Source organism: Hyperolius riggenbachi, chromosome 3 (genome assembly GCF_040937935.1).
Source record: "Hyperolius riggenbachi isolate aHypRig1 chromosome 3, aHypRig1.pri, whole genome shotgun sequence".
Lineage (NCBI taxonomy): Eukaryota > Metazoa > Chordata > Amphibia > Anura > Hyperoliidae > Hyperolius > Hyperolius riggenbachi.
This window is the reverse complement of record NC_090648.1, coordinates 489,116,830-489,137,794: the sequence shown is the minus strand read 5'-3', so window position 1 is coordinate 489,137,794 and position 20,965 is coordinate 489,116,830. Positions and strand designations below refer to the sequence as shown.

At 47.4% G+C, this 20,965-nt stretch overlaps 1 protein-coding gene across 4 annotated transcripts in view; it reads right to left on the bottom strand.

The window, feature by feature from the left end:
• SCUBE1 (signal peptide, CUB domain and EGF like domain containing 1) overlaps window positions 1-20,965 on the bottom strand; it is a 359,575-nt gene that overhangs the window by 42,717 nt on the left and 295,893 nt on the right. The gene's annotated exons all lie outside the window — the stretch shown is intronic.

The window sequence follows — 20,965 nt, the reverse complement described above, 5'->3', positions numbered from 1 at the left end:
TATATATATATATATATATATATATATATATATATACACACACACACACACACACACACACACAGTGGGTTGCAAAAGTATTCGGCCCCCTTGAAGTTTTCCACATTTTGTCATATTACTGCCACAAACATGCATCATTTTTATTGGAATTCCACGTGAAAGACCAATACAAAGTGGTGTACACGTGAGAAGTGGATCAAAAATCATACATCATTCCAAACATTTTTTACAAATAAATAACTGCAAAGTGGGGTGTGCGTAATTATTCGGCCCCCTGAGTCAATGTTTTGTAGAACCACCTTTTGCTGCAATTACAGCTGCCAGTCTTTTAGGGTATGTCTCTACCAGCTTTGCACATCTAGAGACTGAAATCCTTGCCCATTCTTCTTTGCAAAACAGCTCCAGCTCAGTCAGATTAGATGGACAGCGTTTGTGAACAGCAGTTTTCAGATCTTGCCACAGATTCTCGATTGGATTTAGATCTGGACTTTGACTGGGTCATTCTAACACATAGATATGTTTTGTTTTAAACAATTCCATTGTTGCCCTGGCTTTATGTTTAGGGTCGTTGTCCTGCTGGAAGGTGAACCTCCGCCCAGTCTCAAGTCTTTTGCAGTCTCCAAGAGGTTTTCTTCCAAGTTTGCCCTGTATTTGGTTCCATCCATCTTCCCATCAACTCTGACTAGCTTCCCTGCCCCTGCTGAAGAGATGCACCCCCGAGCATGATGCTGCCACCACCATATTTGACAGTGGGGATGGTGTGTTCAGAGTGATGTGCAGTGTTAGTTTTCCGCCACACATAGCGTTTTGCATTTTGGCCAAAAAGTTCAATTTTGGTCTCATCTGACCAGAGCACCTTCTTCCACATGGTTGCTGTGTCCCCCACATGGCTTATGGCAAACTGCAAACGGGACTTCTTATGCTTTCTGTTAACAATGCCTTTCTTCTTGCCACTCTTCCATAAAGGCCAACTTTGTACAGTACATGACTAATAGTTGTCCTATGGACAGAGTCTCCCACCTGAGCTGTAGATCTCTGCAGCTCGTCCAGAGTCACCATGGGCCTCTTGACTGCATTTCTGATCAGCACTCTCCTTGTTCGGCCTGTGAGTTTAGGTGGATGGCCTTGTCTTGGTACGTTTACAGTTGTGCCATACTCCTTCCACTTCTGAATGATCGCTTGAACAGTGCTCTGTGGGATGTTCAAGGCTTTGGAAATCTTTTTGTAGCCTAAGCCTGCTTTAAATTTCTCAATAACTTGATCCCTGACCTGTCTTGTGTGTTCTTTGGACTTCACGGTGTTGTTGCTCCCTATATTAACTTAGGCCTGGGGCACAGAAAAAACCGCTAGCAGATCCGCAAAATGCTAGCAGATTTTGAAACGCTTTTTCTTATTTTTCTGTAGCGTTTCACCTAGCATTTTGCGGTTTTGGGAAGCGTTTTTGGTGTAGTAGATTTTAGATATTGTTACAGTAAAGCTGTTACTGAACAGCTTCTGTAACAAAAACGCCTGCAGAACCGCTCTGAACTGCCGTTTTTCAGAGCGGTTTGCGGTTTTCCTATACATTGGAGGCAGAAACGCCTCCACAATCCAAAATCTGCAGCAGCCCGGGAGTATGCGTTTCTGCAAAACGCCTCCCGCTCTGGTGTGCACTAGCCCATTGAAATACATTACCCTAGCGTTTCCACATCCGCAATCGGATCTGAAAACGCGACCGAACTGCTCTGGTGTGCACTAGGCCTTAGACAACCTCTGAGGCCCTCACAGAGCAGCTGTATTTGTACTGACATTAGATTACACACAGGTGCACTCTATTTAGTCATTAGCACTCATCAGGCAATGTCTATAGGCAACTGACTGCACTCAGATCAAAGGGGGCCGAATAATTATGCACACACCACTTTGCAGTTATTTATTTGTAAAAAATGTTTGGAATCATGTTAGATTTTCGTTCCACTTCTCATGTGTACACCACTTTGTGTTGGTCTTTCATGTGGAATTCCAATAAAATTGATTGATGTTTGAGGCAGTAATATGACAACATGTGGAAACCGTCAAGGGGGGCAAATACTTTTGCAACCCACTGTGTATATATATATATATATATATATAATATATGGTGCATAACCCCCCCCCCCCCTCCCTTTCCAGTCATGTCACATGTTTAGCTATGCGGAATTCTTCTCACAGATTATTCTAGAAGACCAGGTATATTTACTACTGGCTTCGAATTGTTAAAGTGAACCAGAGACGACGCACCCTCATGTATTTTACCATATATATCAGTGGGAACATTAGAGAAAACACCTACCCTGCTCTCTGTTTCATTCTTCACTGCTCAGCCTGCTTGTTATCAGCCCTAAAAAAGACCCCGACTGAGCATTCAGTCTGGCTTTGCTCAGGAATCATTATATGTCTTAACAAGCAAGCTGAGCAGTGAAGAATGAAACAGAGAGCAGGGTAGGTGTTTTCTCTAATGTTCCCACTGATATATATAGGGCTTGATTTACTAAAGCGTGCTAAAACAGTTAACATGCCTAAAAGCTTTGCACGTGCAAACTAGGGTGCTAAGTAGTTTGCACGGGCAAAGCTGTTACTGATGGCACGCTATTTGTTGCGCACAAAACATCGCACCGTCCACGTGCAAAGTACGCTTATCAGGCTATTTTGCACGCGGACGGTGCAACGTTTTGTGCACACTGGTGCGAAATTTTACGCGCAGCGCTTAAACTTTGCGCGCACAAACTTTTGCGCGCATATTAGCGCGTGCAAAGGCACTTTGCATGTGCTGAGGGGGTTTTCACTGGTGTGCTAACACTTAGCAACCTTTGTTGAATCAAGCCCATATGGTGAAATACATGAGGGTGCTTCGTCTCTGGTTCACTTTAAGAACAAAAATTCCACAGAGATACAGTGTCTATAACCTCTATAATGGGTAAGGAGTGCTCCATTTGCTACAACTCATTCCATTTGTCGGACATGTGACAAGTAAGCACCATCAACAGAAATAATGTGGAATGTTGGAAACTCTTAACTGTCAGGAAAAAACAAACAAACACTAGATTCATTCTGATCCCAGCTGATGTTTGTTTTAAACAAGTATTAAGTGCTGCGGAGGATCTTAAATACTGTATACAATCTGACTCTTAGCAAAAGCTGTTGTAATCGACTCGTTTGTCAAGTATCAGAACGCAGTGCGCATATCATCCACTAGATGGTGGTAGTGCTCATCAAATGACTACAATGTGTGAAATGGAAATGTATAGAATGGAGAATTAGGAAATACACCATTATCGGGATAAGAAACCGTTCCAACCGTATAGAGCAATGATCCCATCAGGAATGTTTAGTATATGCAATATTAGATTATAAGAAGACCATGCCTTAAAGAGACTCAGAGCTGAATAATTATACAAGATTTATATATGCCTGGGGTTTCCTCCAGCCCCATCTGCACGGAACGCTCCCAAAGGACTCACCGGATCAGCTGGCCAAACGGGCCCGTCAGTGCGATAGGAGTATAGGCCACCCCTCAGCCACCTCAGGCAACCACAGCTGGGCATTTGTAATCCAGTGGATGTCACCTCCAAAAAAAACGCCTCAACATAGCGTAAGAGTGCAAGGGGTGTTCCCCACGTTTATTAAAAATGTTTAAAAACATTAGCACGTAATCCACATCAAAAAACACATGCAGGTGGTCTTAGGGCTGGAACCCACAGGAGCGCTTTTAGCAGCTTTTGGCAGCACTGCGATACGCTAGCAGTTTGCCAAAACGCTGTGCTAATGTTAATGGATGGGGCAACTTCCACAGGAGCGTTTGCGTTTCTCAGAAACGCAAACGCAGGACCTGCAGCATTTTGGGAGCGCTAGCGCTTCAATGTAAAGTATTGAAACGCTAGTGGAAACGCTCAGCAAAACCTAAACTGAGCGGTTCTGCTAGCGTTTTGCGGTGCAGCGCAATGTAACAAAATGAAAAATTATTCACACGACCAATCAGGATAAAACCGCAAAACGCTACGCACCCGCTGGGCAAAAAAATACAATGTTGCAAAACGCGACCGCAAACGCGCATGAATCCGCTTGCAAACCGCTGTTACAAATTGCTAGCGGTTGCGTTTAGCGTTTGCGGTTTGCAGTGGGTTCCAGGCCTGAGTGAGGGAAGCACACAGCTCTGTAACAGCTTGACAGCCAATAAAGACTGCTCTGGCTCTAGAGCCTACAAGAAAGACTGACATATGCGGAGCGCTGTACCCAATTTTTTTACCACTTATCTTTGGCTTTACACAGAAAGCAGGGAGTGCTAATATATTTTGTATTAATTAAATAGAAAAGGAAGACAAAAACAGAACAAAAACACGTGGTGTAACCGTTCAATGGTGCTTAGAAGACATATGTGAAACTATGAACATGCCTATGCAACAGCTGAAAGATGCTGTGATTAACAGAGTCATCTGGAGTACAGAAGTGCATAAGGGCACGAAGAGTCGGAGTTGACTGAACAAATAAGAATAAGGAGTAACACTAAATACAGAATTGCCCCACTGACATTCTACAATACCAGTTGAAGAGAAATCTCTGATTTGATATATTTGGAGTTTCTGTCAAATGGATTGCCTTATTGATCAGAAATACCAGATGATATATTTCTAGTGTTACATATCGGATCAGAGAGTGACTTCAGGCTGATGTAGCCTATGCATGCTATGGCTAAAAGTATTAGAGGCAGAGGATCGGCAGGACAGCCAGGCAACTGGTATTGCTTAAAAGGAAATAAATATGGCAGCCTCCTCATCACTCTTGAGTTCATTAAGGCTGGTACACACCCTGCAATTTTCACTTGAGATCCTTATTCCGATTGAGAAAAAGATATGATTGGGCAAAAAATAATATATATATATATATATATATATATATATATATATATATATATATATACTAGCCGTCCCGCGTCGTAGCATACGCCGCATCTTCTATCTATCTAATAGAGTACGTGCCTCAACCTTGAAGCAAGAAGAATAAAGGTGGGTACACACATCAGATAAAAGTCTTTGGAAAAATGAAAGATCACAGACCAATTTTACCCCCTTCCATGTAGTATCAGAGCCACACCTACACAGTCTATTCTATTGAGCTGCACTCCCCATTAGATAGAAATATTTGCAAGATGCTGCACACAAAGTTGCTGTACACATTCAAAAGATCATTATCTGCAAAAGATCCGTTCCTGCAAAAGATCAGTACCTACAAAATACATTCATAGTCTATATTTCCATGCGGATTATTGTGGACATTTTTCCGCATAAGGGCATAAGCATCCGCATACAATGAATTTTCGATGCTGGTCGAAAACACAAATATTTCTGAAGATTTTCGTGAAAATTCGCCAAAAAACGAAAACAGGATTTTCGATGCGAAAATGACTTAGGCGAAAATTCGCAAGGAACACTGCTACATGCTACATTAGCACTATCCAGGAGCGCCACAGGGAGGATTCCCAATGCCCCCTTTTTATACAACCGGAGGGACCGCGGGAACCACAGCGGCACCCCGGAGGGGGAGGCTAGGTGCCGCAGGCGACCCCCCCCCCCAAGCGTGGCCAGCGCCAGGGAGAGCCGTCTGCACCCACCACCCAATATTAAAAACAGGCACTTACCGTAACGTCTATTGCGTTCTGCTACATGCGCATTAATTTTCTCATGGAAAGCATTTTTTGCAGTTTGTATCCTTTGGAGGCAGGTGGTGGATGGCTTGCTCCGGTGGTGTGAGCCCAGGAGTGAGTTGTCTGCACCTGTCCTCCCCCCCCCCCCCCCTCTGGAGTGCTGTATGTGAGCCAGCCCTGAGCTCTAAAGCTCATGTGGTGCCCCCAAGTTAATGCGCATGTAGCAGAACGCAATGGACGTTAAGGTAAGTGCCTGCTTTTAATATTGGGAGGTGGGTGTGGACGGCTCTCCCCGACGCTGGCCACGCTTGGGGGGGGTCGCCTACGCCTCCCCCTCTGGGGTGTCGCTGTGGTTCCCAGGCAGTGAGAGAGCCTGGGACCCTGTGGTCCCCCCGGTTGTATAAAAGGGGGGCATTGGGAATCCTCCCCGTGGCGCTCCTGGATAGTGCTAATGTAGCATGTAGCAGTGTTGCTTGCGAATTTTCGCCTCGAAAATCCCGTTTTCGTTTTTTGGCGAATTTTCACGAAAATCTTCAGAAATATTTGCGTTTTCGACCAGCATCGAAAATTCATTGTATGCGGATGCTTATGACCTTATGCGGAAAAATGTCCACAATAATCCGCATGGAAATTCAATCTATGCGGACGTTTATACGGAAAATTGCCCGCAATAATGCGCAAGAAACTTCTCTGAATGCGGGCGCTAATGCCCTTATGTGGAAAATGTCCGCAATCATATGCAAGTAATGCGAAAATGACTGGCCTTAGGCGAAAATTAACGTGAAAAAATTAGATGGAAAATTTGCCTGTCAAAACGAAATTAGGCGAAAATTCGGTAAAAATTTATCGAAACAAATTTTTGCATTTTCGCTCATCACTGGCATGTAGCAGGGCGACCGCTTTGCAGTATTGGTTTTTTGACCCTGCATAGTTTGGCATGCAAAAGCAAATGCATATTTGCATGAGCATTGCCTCATGAATAGCCAATTAGGCCAGATTTGCAAAGCCAGACTTGCTAGGGTAGGCCTCTTTTCCACGGACAGTTGATAGGCAGTAACATGCCTCTCAAACTCTTACAACTGCTCACTACTGCCTGGTAACAGCTTGCTGCTGCCTGGAAACTGCTTGTTGCTGCCTGGTATCTGCTCACTGCTGCCTGGTAAGTGCTTGCTGCTGCCTGGTAAGTGCTTGCTGCTGCCTGGTAAGTGCTTGCTGCTGCCTGGTAAGTGCTTGCTGCTGCCTGGTAAGTGCTTGCTGCTGCCTGGTAAGTGCTTGCTGCTGCCTGGTAAGTGCTTGCTGCTGCCTGGTAAGTGCTTGCTGCTGCCTGGTAACTGCTTGCTGCTGCCTGGTAACTGCTTGCTGCTGCCTGGTAACTGCTTGCTGAGCACACAGCTCAACAGTCCGTGGAAAAGAAGCCTAAAACTTGGTGATTGAGCACGCATACATTTTCTCATGCAAAGTACTTCTTCTTCTTGCTCGAAGGTTGAGGCACTTACTCTATTATATATATAGATACATACAGCCTACTGATTGCTAGCGACCGATCCCAAGCTCAAAATCGATCTCTTTCTTGATAGCATATAGGACAAGCTGGAAAATATCAATAGAAATACTGGCTATCGTTCCATGTTTATGTCCTTTTGATTCATTTTCAATCAATGCCCAATCGGAAAAAACGATCAGAAATTTGATAAAAATTGCATAAGTGTGTACACCGGCTTTCCTCTATATCCGATCAATGCCAGACTTTTCCACTGTTTCTGTCCACCTCTCTGCCTGATATAACAATTAATGTTAATAATACCCTTATAACGTCAGTTCCCAAAGCACGCTGCTTAGGGGTAATATTTGACTCCTCCCTCTCCTTTATTCCTCACATTCACACCTTAACCAGCTCCTGTCATCTCCAACTCAAAAACATATCTCGCATCCAACCTTTTCTCACTCAGGACACAACTAAAATGTTAGTACATGCTCTAATATCTCATCTGGACTATTATAGCATATTGCTTAGTGGACTACCAAGTAACTGGTACCGCTCCAATCTGTGCTGATCTCGGCTGCTCTTCTCATTCATCTTTCTTCTGCCCCTCCCTGTCAAGCTCTTCATTAGCTGCAAATTACCCAGAGGATCCAGTTCAAACTCTTAACCCTAACCTACAAAGCTCTCCACAATCTCTTCCCCCCGGTACATATCCTCACTTGTTTCTGGATACCAACCCAATCGTAATCTCAGGTCTGCACATGACCTTCTTTTGTCCTCTAGAATTACCACCTCGCATACACGTACACAAGACTTTGCACGTGCTTCACCCCTCCTCTGGAATGCCCTTCCACAACACATCCGTCACTCTCCAACCTTTGTTACCTGTAAACGCTCTCTCTCCCCCCGGTACATATCCTCACTTGTTTCTGGATACCAACCCAATCGCAATCTCAGATCTGTACATTACCTTTTTTTTGTCCTCCTCTAGAATAACCTCCTCGCATCCACGTAAACAAGATTTCGCACGTGCTTCATACCTCCTCTGGAATGCTCTTCTACAACACATCCATCACTCTTCAACCTTTGATACCTTTAAACGCTTCCTCAAAATTCACTGTTTCCAACAAGCATACTGTACATGCTACCTTAGGCCATTCCCCCTTTGACCTCTGGCCAAGTTGCACTCCTACTAGATATCTTAAAAACACACTGCCTCTAGGTATGAATATTGTATATTACCCCTCACCTCTTGCCCCTACCCCCCCCCCATTCCTTTAGATTGTAAACTCACAAGGGCAGGGCTCTCCGCCTTTTCTGTCTTGGAATTTGTTTTATACATTTCACTCACCAAGTTACATTTGTAACTGTAATTACCAATTCTGTATTTTGTATTGATTCAGTGTTTCGTATATTGCTGTATACCATTGTCTGTAATATTTTGTACCCCATGTTAGTTTGTTACTATGTACAGCGCCACGGATCACGTTGGCGATTTATAAATCAGTAATAATAACACAGCAAAGTCACTGTTATCTGGAACTCAGGCAAAAGGAAGTCTCAACTAACTGGCATGCCTGATGGGACATTGCTTTTGGGGCTTTTTAAAGGGAACCAGAGTTGAAGCATCCTCATGTAATTTACCATATATATCAGTGGGAACATTACAGAAAACACCTACTCTGCTCTCTGTTTCATTTTCAACTGTTCAGCTTGCTTCTTACCAGCCCTGATAAAATCCCCGACTGAGCATTCAGTCTGGCTTTGCTCAGGAATTTTTATAGCTGAGTCTGTGTTCTCTGGTGTCTTTGCAAGCCCAAGCCTGCCCCCTTCTGGCTCTGCTCAGGAATTATTATAGCTGAGTCATTATAGCAAAGCTAGACTGAATGCTCAGTGGGGGATTTTATCAGGGCTGATTAGAAGCAAGCTGAACAGTTACAAATGAAACAGACAGCAGGGTAGGTGTTTTCTCTAATGTTCCCACTGATCTATATGGTAAAATACATGAGGGTGCTTCGTCTCTGGTTCACTTTAAATACATATCGAGCCTCCAGCTCCTAGCAGCTTCCGATCCCCGTACACTCAAGTGTCACGTGACTAGATGCAGGTCAGCTGATACGTCGGCTTTCGTGCACGAGGGAAGCCGGAAAACGGCTAGCAGCCGTTAGGTGATACGGAAAGGCTGCTAGACATCGCTAAAAGCTCGTTCGGTATTTAAGAAGGGAGGATTGTGCTTTTTCGGCTGGTTGCTCAAGCAACCGGCAATCACATGCAACCGGCATCAGGCGATCCCCGCCAGTGGCGGATACCAGGGTCTGTGCTGCAATCGCTTGTTTGAATAGGACCTGAAATAAAGATTGCATGGTGTGTATTAGGCTTAAAACAGCAGCTTTCTAGGTTTGCTGCGGAGTGCAGCTTTATGTGGATTTCTGGCTGCTGTGCGGACGCAGTCTGAGGCCTCGCAGTTCTGTCCTCTCCTAGCAGGCAGAGAGCGGGGGAATATAAAGCTGGCGGATGTAGCCAGGCCCCGCCACAAAGTAAACCTTTAATAGGCAATTTAGTCCTAATTTAGCCCGGCAGAGCAGAGCTGCTCTTCCTATTACCATTATGGCAGTCAATAACAGCAGAGCCACAGGCTGGGTGGAGGACGGAAGCAGAGGCCACTGTAAAACAACAGCCTCTCGCTCCTCCACCTCCCCGCTGCTTCTCCCATTGTTTGGGGGGTGCAGACGGGCAGGGGGTGCTGGGAAATCTCATGGCAGTACCTGGAGGCAGCCTGGCCCTGCTTATAGAGGCCACAGAGCCCAGGAGCAAAATCGCTGCAGACAGACAGACAGACCCAGCTTGTTGTTCCATTAACCTCTTCACTATGGTAATAACTAACAGGGCTGCTCTGAAGGCATACTGTACGCATGCAGCTTTCTAACTGAAGACTTATGCACAGTATAAGCTGTTACTCTGTGCCTGTACTGATAGTAAACTAGCTGCAGTGTATGATGATGTCTGCTACCTCCAGTATGTACAGTATAAGCTGTTACTCTGTGCCTGTACTGATAGTAAACTAGCTGCAGTGTGTGCTGATCTCTGCTCCCCTAAGTATGTACAGTATAAGCTGTTACTCTGTGCCTGTACTGATAGTAAACTAGCTGCAGTGTTTGCTAATATTTGCTACCTCCAGTATGTAGAGTATACGCTGTTACTCTGTGCCTGTACTGATTGTAAACTAGCTGCAGCATGTGCTGATCTCTGCTGCTTCCAGTATGCACATTATAAGCTGTTACTTTGTGCCTGTACTGATAGGAAGCTATCCGCAGTGTGTGCGGATCTCTGCTAATTTCAGTATGTACAGTATAAGCTGTTACTCTGTGCCTGTACTGATTGTAAACTAGCTGCAGCATGTGCTGATCTCTGCTGCCTCCAATATGTACAGTATAAGCTGTTAGGCCTAGTGCACACCAGAGCGGTTCGGCTGCGTTTTGCGATCCGCTTGGGGCTGCGGATACGCTTGGGTAATGTATTTCAATGGGCTGGTGCACACCAGAGCGGGAGGCGTTTTGCAGAAACGCATACTCCTGGGCTGCTGCAGATTTTGGATTGCGGAGGCGTTTCTGCCTCAATGTTAAGTATAGGAAAAACGCAAACCGCTCTGAAAAACGGCACTTCAGAGCGGATTTCCAGGCGTTTTTTGTTACAGTAGCTGTTCAGTAACAGCTTTACTGTAGCAATACATGAAATCTACTACACCAAAAACGCTTCCCAAAACCGCAAAATGCTAGCTGAAACGCTACAGAAAAATAAGAAAAAGCGTTTCAAAATCTGCCAGCATTTTGCGGATCTGCTAGCGGTTTTTGGTGTGCACCAGGCCTTACTTTGTGCCTGTACTGATAGGAAACTATCTGCAGTGTGGCCTGGTGCACACCAAAAACCGCTAGCAGATCCGCAAAATGCTAGTAGATTTTGAAACGCTTTTTCTTCTTTTTCTGTAGCGTTTCAGCTAGCATTTTGCGGTTTTGTGAAGCATTTTTGGTGTAGTAGATTTAATGTATTGTTACAGTAAAGCTGTTACTGAACAGCTACTGTAACAAAAAATGCCTGGCAAACCGTTCTGAAGTGTCGTTTTTCAGAGCGGTTTGCGTTTTTCCTATACTTACATTGAGGCAGAAACGCATCCGCAATCCAAAATCTGCAGCAGCCCGGGAGTATGCGTTTCTGCAAAACGCCTCCCGCTCTGGTGTGCACCAGCCCATTGAAATACATTACCCTAGCGGATCCGCACCCCCAAGCGGATCGCAAACCGCAGCAGAACCGCTCTGGTGTGCACTAGGCCTGTGTGCTGATCTCTGCTAATTTCAGTATGTACAGTATAAGCTGTTACTGTGTGCCTGTACTGATAGTATATTAGCTGCAGTGTGTGATGATCTCTTCTACCAAAAGTATGTACAGTATGGCTCTGTGCCTGTACTGATAGTAAACTAGCTGCATGCTGGTTCAAAAATGTACTTTATCTCATTTTGACCACAAACTTCTTTTACAAGCCTTTCTTTAAATCACCTTCTATTCAGGTGTCTGCTCCCCACAACCACAGCCTACCCCCACCATTGTGCGAGTCCGCTCCACCACCCCATCACCAGGAATATGGAAAACGTAGGCGGGTAATGGCCACACAAAGTAACCATACCTACCTTCCCATAATGCCGCTTGCTGGAAATCCCAGGACAAGGAGGGACACTGTCACAGCAGCGGCATAGTGATAATATCTGCGGAGGAAAGAAGGAGAGGAGTGGGGAGCATCCAGTGTCTTTCTGCAGAGGTGAGTATAACTTTATATACTGTCAGGTGCTTTTCTTTTATTAATCCCAGAGTTTTGGTAGTTTCGGCCTTTTCTGTGATATCAGGAAAACGGCAGAGTATGAGTTAGAATGACTCTTTAATGACTGGAGGCTGTTTCCACTGAAAATGTCATTAAGCAGTCATCGCTCTCTTTCTCTCTCTCTCTCTCTGCAAGACGATCGGCGCATCTCTGGGCTTCATTTGTTTAAATTAGAATTTATCGTCCTGGAAGAAATAGGAATGTGTTCATAAAGCCATGACATTGATTTCTAAGCTTTTCTCTGTGCTACAGAAGCAGGCGGAGGATTGTTAAAGCAAACCTGTGGTTACAGAGATTGCAGGATCACCATCGCCGGTCTCCTGCTCATGGAAGCGACTTGTCGTCACTGCCCATTCTCATTGGCAGTTACATGTTCCAGGTAATCCTCTGATCCACCCTCCCCCAACACAGGGAAAGGTATGGCGCGTACATGAAAAAGGAGTCCGGGAAAAAAGGGCAGAAGGTTTGCCGGTAATATTACAGCAGAATTAGCTATATATTCTACTACTAAATATCCATAGTAGACTATGGGTAGTATGTACTGTACCAATATTTTACTATTGCTAAACCTAACCCTACTCTCATACAGAACCCTCCCCTAACCCCCCCCCCGGTGCCTAACCCTAACACCCCCGGTGCCTACCCCTAACCCCCCCCTCCGGTGGTGCCTAACCCTAGCCTCCTGGTGGTGCCTAACTCCCTCCCCCTTCCCGGGGTGCCTAACCCTAACTAACATCCCCCCCGGTGGTGCCTAACCCTAACCCACTTCCCTCGGTGGTGCCTAACCCTATCCCCCAACCGGTGGTGTCCAACTCCCCCCTCCCCCCCTGGTGCCTAACCCTAACTAAACCCCCTTGGTGGTGCCTAACCCTAAATCTCCCCTTCCGTATTACTGAAACAGGAAGTGAGCGCAAGCATCACTTCCTGTTTGGATGTCGGCCAGAAGGGGATTACTGCATACTAACGTGGTAATCCATGAAGGTCTGTTTTTGGGGGTGCCGTCCCTGCACCGCACATGCCAGCAAGTAGTCTGAAACCGGCCTTAGACTTCCCATAGTCAGTCAGCCTCTCTCTTCTGTAGTCTCATGTGTTCACCTTGCCTGTACCTTAGAAGCTTGCAGCAAAGTAGTCCACTGCCTGCATTTTAGCTACTGAAGCATTGCACACAAACACCCTGATTACTAAGCTATTAGAAGCAGTGGCGGACATACGGCCGTGCAGGCCGTGCCGCCGCACGAGGGCCCCTGAAGTTCCGCTGCTTCAGGGGCCCATTAAGTATTGCAGGTTTTTTTTTTTAATTTTACCTTTTATTTTAACCTGGGGGGCCCCGACTCCTGTCCTCCCCCCTCACATCGCCCCCCCCCTCCCCCTCCCCCTCATGCGATGCGGCGGGAGAGCAGAAAATACAGGAAGTCTCCGCCGGGGCTGCAGCAGACACTAGAGGCTGCTGCCGCTTGGTCTCCCGTGTCTCCAACTTTGTACACTGCTCGCCACTTCCTGGTTTAGTAGCGAGCAGTGTACAAAGTTGGAGACACGGGAGACCAAGCGGCAGCAGCCTCTAGTGTCTGCTGCAGCCCCGGCGGAGACTTCCTGGATTTTCTGCTCTCCCGCCCGCCGCCGCCGCGCATACCGGGAGGGGGGCCCCGAGGTGAGTGAGGGAGGATAGGAGTCGGGCCCCCCACCCGGATAGCTACACACCCATCCACCCGGCTAACTACCCACCCGGATACCCACACACCCACCCGGCTACCTAACCACCCACCCAGCTACCTACCCGGCTACCTAACCACCCTGCCGGCTACCTACCCACCCGGCTACCTACCCACCCGGATACCCACACACCCACCCGGCTACCTACCCGGCTACCTAACCACCCACCCGGCTACCTACCCACCCGGCTACCTACCCGGCTACCTAACCACCCTGCCGGCTACCTACCCACCCACCCGGCTACCTACCCGGCTACCTAACCACCCTGCCGGCTACCTACCCACCCACCCGGCTACCTACCCACCCGGATACCCACACACCCACCCGGCTACCTACCCGGCTACCTAACCACCCACCCGGCTACCTACCCGGCTACCTAACCACCCTGCCGGCTACCTACCCACCCACCCACCCGGCTACCTACCCGGCTACCTAACCACCCTGCCGGCTACCTACCCACCCACCCGGCTACCTACCCACCCGGCTACCTAACCACCCACCCGGCTACCTACCCACCCGGCTACCTACCCACCCGGCTACCTAACCACCCACTCGACTACCTACCCACCCGGCTACCCACCCACCCGGCTACCTAACCACCCACACATCTACGCACTCACCCGGCTACCTACCCACCCGGCTACCTAACCACCCACCCGTCTACCCACCCGGCTACCTACCCACCCAGCTACCTAACCACCCTGCCGGCTACCTACCCACCCACCCGGATACCTACCCACCCACCCGGCTACCTACCCACCCAGCTACCTAACCACCCACCCGGCTACCCACCCGGCTACCTAACCACCCACACATCTACCCACCCACCCGGCTACCTAACCACCCACCCGGCTACCTACCCACCCGGCTACCTAACCACCCAGCTACCTAACCACCCTGCCGGCTACCTACCCACCCGGCTACCTACCTACCCACCCGGCTACCTACCCACCTGGCTACCCACCCACCCGGCTACCCAACCACTCACCCGGCTACCTACCCGGCTACCTACACACCCACCCGGCTACCTACACACCCACCCGGCTACCTACCCACCCACCAGGCTACCTACCTACCTACCCACCCGGCTACCTACCAACCCACCAGGCTACCTACTTAAAGACCCACCAGGCTACCTACCCACCCACCCAGCTACCTAACCACCCACCTACCCACCCACCAGGCTACCTACCCACCAGGCTACCCACCCACCCGGCTACCCAGCCACCCACCAGGCTACTTACCCACCCCGCTAAGGGCTGCCTACCTACCTACCCACCAGGCTACCTATCCACCCAACCACCCATGGGAGCTGCGCGCTGGATGGAGGCTGGGACAGGAGGTCTGCTGCTGCAGGTGAGTAAATGGTTTTTTTTATTATTTATTTTAGCAGGTGTATGTTCTGGGCAGGTCTGCCACATGATTGCGTGTATGTTCTGGGCAGGTCTGCCACATGATTGCATGTATGTTCTGGGCAAATTTGCTACATGATTGCATGTGTTTTCTGGGCAAATCTGCCGACATGATTGCGCGTATTTTCTGGGCATATCTGCCGACATGATTGCGCGTATTTTCTGGGCATATCTGCCGACATGATTGCACGTATTTTCTGGGCATATCTGCCGACATGATTGCACGTATTTTCTGGGCATATCTGCCGACATGATTGCACGTATTTTCTGGGCATATCTGCCGACATGATTGCACGTATTTTCTGGGCATATCTGCCGACATGATTGCACGTATTTTCTGGGCATATCTGCCGACATGATTGCACGTATTTTCTGGGCATATCTGCCGACATGATTGCACGTATTTTCTGGGCATATCTGCCGACATGATTGCACGTATTTTCTGGGCATATCTGCCGACATGATTGCACGTATTTTCTGGGCATATCTGCCGACATGATTGCACGTATTTTCTGGGCATATCTGCCGACATGATTGCACGTATTTTCTGGGCATATCTGCCGACATGATTGCACGTATTTTCTGGGCATATCTGCCGACATGATTGCACGTATTTTCTGGGCATATCTGCCGACATGATTGCACGTATTTTCTGGGCATATCTGCCGACATGATTGCACGTATTTTCTGGGCAAATCTGCCGACATGATTGCACGTATTTTCTGGGCAAATCTGCCGACATGATTGCACGTATTTTCTGGGCAAATCTGCCGACATGATTGCACGTATTTTCTGGGCAAATCTGCTCACATTATGTGTATTTTCATGAGAAAACCTGCACAATTATGTGAATTTTCTGGGGAAAGGGTCACCAAAACCTGGGCCCACTGTCTTTGCGTTGCACTTTTCAAGGGAACCTGAGGTGAGAATAATATTGAGGCTGCCATATTTCTCTCCTTTTAAGCAATACCAGTTGCCTGGTTGCCGTTCTAGTCCTCTGCCTCTTATTCTTTCAACCATAGACCCTGAACAAGCACGCAGCAGGTCAGGGGTTTCTGACAATATTGTCAGAACTGAGAAGATTAAGCTGCATGCTTGTTGCTGGTGTAATTCAGTTTATTACTGCAGCCAAATAGATCAGCAGGGCCGCCAGGCAACTAGTATTGTTTAAAAGGAAATAAATATGGCAGCCTCCATATCACTCTCACCCAGGGATCACTTTAAATTACAGTTAGCTCCGCCCTTATCCGGTCATTGCCACGCCCATTTTTTGCCGCGGCGCTTAGCGCCGCAGGTTCTATCCACACCCATTTTTTGCTGCGGCGTGCTTCGCGCAACGTAGGTTATAGCCACGCCCATTTTTTGGCGCGGCGCGCTTCGCGCGCCGCAGGTCAGGGGGGCCCACAATTGATATTTTGCACAGGGGCCCACTGCTGCCTGTGTCCGCCACTGATTAGAAGGTATTCTTATACTTCTATCTGTGCCTGAATACAGACATTAAGGTGCTGGAGAATGCCATAATGAATGTTCCCAGAACAGCATTCCTTCTTATAGGACAATGGCTGGAGCCATGCTGCGTCAGAGCTTGCCCCACCCACTCACCCTGCCCACTGACTGACGTATCGAATACAGTAAGGAAAGTCATCTAGTATCGTCCAGGAAGTACGGCACTCTCATACAGCAATGTACAAAAATGCCATTTATGCCAAATGCCATAAAGAAAACAGAATAACCCACAAATCATCAACTTTATCTTCAAAACGTTTGGCAGCGGTTACTGCAGCCCTGGTCAGTATGACAAAACACTAATTCAAATAATGGATGGAGACGATTACATGAAATATAATCGGTATTAGAAGCAGATGCTTCACAATGCCTCTAGTCCATCAGATAGACAAAAGGTAAAAAAAGGGAACTGACAGTGGAAAATCAACTTAAAGCAGGGCTCATAATCCTGAAACAAGAATGAAGCCTTTGTTTCTTGCTATTAATGACTATTAGGGGTCATCAATGAAATGTAAACAATCCATATGAAATTTTTATTCAAACGTATGCAGCACACTGAGCAGTAGCAAATAAAATCCACCGTTTATTAGACATGCATGGAAAAACAAACGCTTTTCAGACCACCACATGCCCTACGTCAGGTATATATACAGAATGCCCCACCCACAGACACAGGAAACTCCACCCTAAGACCACCCTAAGGGGGGAGGTACCACAGGCTGCATATAAAACCTAGAGTGGAATGGGATACCAGGGCCGGCCTTAGGTTTCACAGCGCCCTGAGCGTAACCAGATTTTGGTGCCCCCCATTCATCCTCTTCACGCATGCACGCACATGCCCATGTGCAAGATCTCTTTTAGTGTATATAGGCAGATCCCCCCCCTTTGGTGTATATAGGCAGATCCCCCCCCCCCTTTAGTGTATTTAGGCAGATTCCCCCTTTAGTGTATGTAGGCAGATCCCCCCCCCCTTAGTACATATAGGCAGGTCCTTCCCTTAGTGTGTAGCGGCACCAGAGGGCAGAGCTACCACTCGCAGAAGCCACAGACGGACCCGGAGCCCGAAGCCACAGCCAGCAGGTAGAAATGCGGCCAGGGCCAGTTAATGCACATCACGTGCGCCCCCCTGGAAGCCGGCGCCCTGATCGACCGCTCTGGTCGCTCAGGTCAAAGGCCGGCCATATGGGATACAATTAAAATTAATACTATGGATGAGGATCCCATTTGGCATTAAAGCCATCCACAATTTACGTGCCCCAATGGAAGATCTAGAAACCCTCCCATTCCAATAACTTGTGACAGGCATCTTCACCTCGGGTGGGGCGAGTAACTCTGCCAATGCCTTTAAAGAGAGTCTGAAGCGAGAATAAATCTCGCTTCAGACCTCATAAATAGCAGGGGCATGTGTGCCCCTGCTAAACCGCCGCTATCCCGCGGCTTAACGGGGGTCCCTGATCCCACAAATCCCCTCCGTAAAGCGGGGGAGCGCTTCCTGGTTGGGGCAGGGCTAACCGCCGCAGCCCTGCCCCACGTGCGTCTGTCAGCGCGTATCTCCGCTTCTCCTCGCCCCTCTCAGTCTTCCTTCACTGAGAGGGGCGGGGGAGAGGCGGCGATGCGCCGCTGATAGACGCGACTGGAGGCAGGGCTGCGGCGGTTAGCCCTGCCTCCAGGAGCGACCAAATGTACGACCAAGTCGTGCGGGGGGGGGATTTGGGGGTGAAGGGACCCCCGTTTAGCGGCGCGATAGCGGCGGTTTAGCAGGGGCACACGTGCCCCTGCTAACTTTGAGCTCTGAAGCGAGATTTATTCTTGCTTCAGAGTCTCTTTAAAGGATAAAACAATGTCATATCCCCATCATGGTCTTCAAGGAAATGTGACCTGAGCTCTTTGAAGATCCAAGGAAGTCCTCAGCACTCTTTTAGTCTTAGGAGTGAGATCCTAACTACTGAACACGACAGTCACTGTGACAATCCAGCCCCGCGATCCCGTCTACAACACGGTAAAAGACCGGTTGCTGGATCGTCAGAAGAAGGTAATGTGACAGAGCGTGCCAATCCCGTCTAATCTGCTTCCTGTTAGCATTGCAGGAAGTATGGTGAGCAGACTGACAAAGATTGGTCGCACAACTGCCGACAATATGTAATGGGACAATCACTCACCAATCCCGTATTACTAGGCCATTGTTGCTATGCAGGTCTCATGCACTAGAGACTTCAGGAGGCAGATTCACTGTGTGCATAGTAAACAGTTAAGATTGGTTGGAGGTGCCCATACATGTACAATCCCAACTGTATGTACAAATCGGTACACTGGAAATCGGGTAATTTCACTTCCACCACTCTCTCATGTTCAGGGAGGAAAGAGACTCCCGCTAGCTATTCCTAGAAGGAAGAAATCGGTTATTTACTACCTAACTAGCAAAACGACAATTTAGAAGCACATAATAAAACAATATAGTAGAATGACTCTTCAGAGGGCAAGTTCATTGTAGCAGCAATCAAATGACCAGAACAGGCACAAGACTGAACGATAAAATCGTTACTTTTATTCTAAAACTACATACACACAGTCTAATTTAACCCACAGATAAATATACCTGTCCGGCAGAACAGATCGGTTTGATAGAGAGTAGAGATAAAAGAGAAACAGAATGTCTTAATGTACAGTTCAAATACCGTTATTGGTAGTCCATGCGGCAATCGCAAGTCTTTAGCAGAAAGTCCAAGATAGCGATTGCCATGAATTTGTAAGAAGTAATCCAAGGGATATTTGCCAGTGTCCAGCTGGCTATTGGATGTTATTCGACAAAGATTCCAGATGAAGGACTTTGGACCTTGGACGCAGAGCTTTCTGCGCTCCGTCCAGTTATACCTCTCACTTCAGCAAGGAGGAGTTAGGGCGGGGATCACACATGTCTTGGAACATGAGAGGAGCCAGCCCCTTCCTCTGGAGACAGAAAATGTACCTAAATAGGTGGGCTATCTCCGAAACCCTACAGGTTATATTAAATCTAATAACATTTTCAGGTTGTTCAGAATTTTTCAAAAACAATATCATCAAACTTGAGGGGTCTGGAGCGAACTGTGACCCCAAAATGCATATCTCTGCTTTGGCAGGACTTACCGTGAATTTGGAAACATCCAATCGTGTGATTTGTTCCGAATTTCATAATAAGCGGGTTCTAATGGCCGACACCCGTTTGGAAAGCCATATTTATGACAAAAGATTGATTTCATATTTGTGAGTTCACAGAAAGGTTTTCTTAACTTAGTGAGAATCTCAGCTGGGAGATGGCCTCCTTTGATCTCTTAGGAGATCTAGAATCCTAGGAGACCCCCCTGCTGAGATTGATGCCGGCCAGTCTGACATTCTTGGTCTAGATTGGTTCTGTCAAGCTCATATCTGACTTCATCTGATGGGATGAGCCTGTAAACTTCCCAGGGATGCTTGGGAACAGGTTTCACACCTATGTGCAAGGTTCTGTAATTGGAAGCTACAGGTAAGGAAACATTTGCTAGCATTTGACCAGGAAGAGGGGAACTGTGTTAACTGCCCAACTGCCCCGCCCTTTCTTACATGAAGCCTTTTTCCTATCTGATGTCATTTTTTTTTAATAGGGGCTACAGGAAAAATTTATAAGGCTCTAACTAACTTATTTGAACGAATAAACGTTTATTCATCACATACTCACAGTCACCACATAAACTACATGTTGTGAATTATAGTTAATACATTGGTGGATAGAAAATGCCTTTCCATTTTTCGTAGTGATAACCTGTTTATGTACAACACACGTTGCAGTGTGGGCACGATGGGACAAATGCGGTCCAACCGTAGACAGCCACGCGGAGCATGAAGTCACTGCAGAGAGGCGTGGAGACAGGATGGATGGAGGTGAACAAGCCAGTCTAGACGCATATCTGCAGCCACACCCCAACACCTCATTTAACGAGCTCATCGACGTTAAAATACTAAACTAGAAGCCGCTTCTTAATAATCTGTACTATCCAATTATATTCTAAACTAAAACCAATCACAGATGTTGGTATGGTGTCTACCTCTACAGTGTGCACAAAGTTGTACCCTCCTCTGGTTAAGATTTGGACTTCTGTTCCAGTGTGACTGGTGCACAAGTCTCCACAAGGACGCCATGCCCGTTATCCACTTGCAAAGCATCACAAAAGAGATGGCACACAAATGTTCTAGCAAAACTTTGCTGTACTGAAGCTTGTCAAGGTACACAACTAATTTGGGCAGAGCCCTTCATCAGGTCTCTCTAGGGGTTGAACATAAGAGTCCACCCAGGCGCTTCCACAGAGAACCAA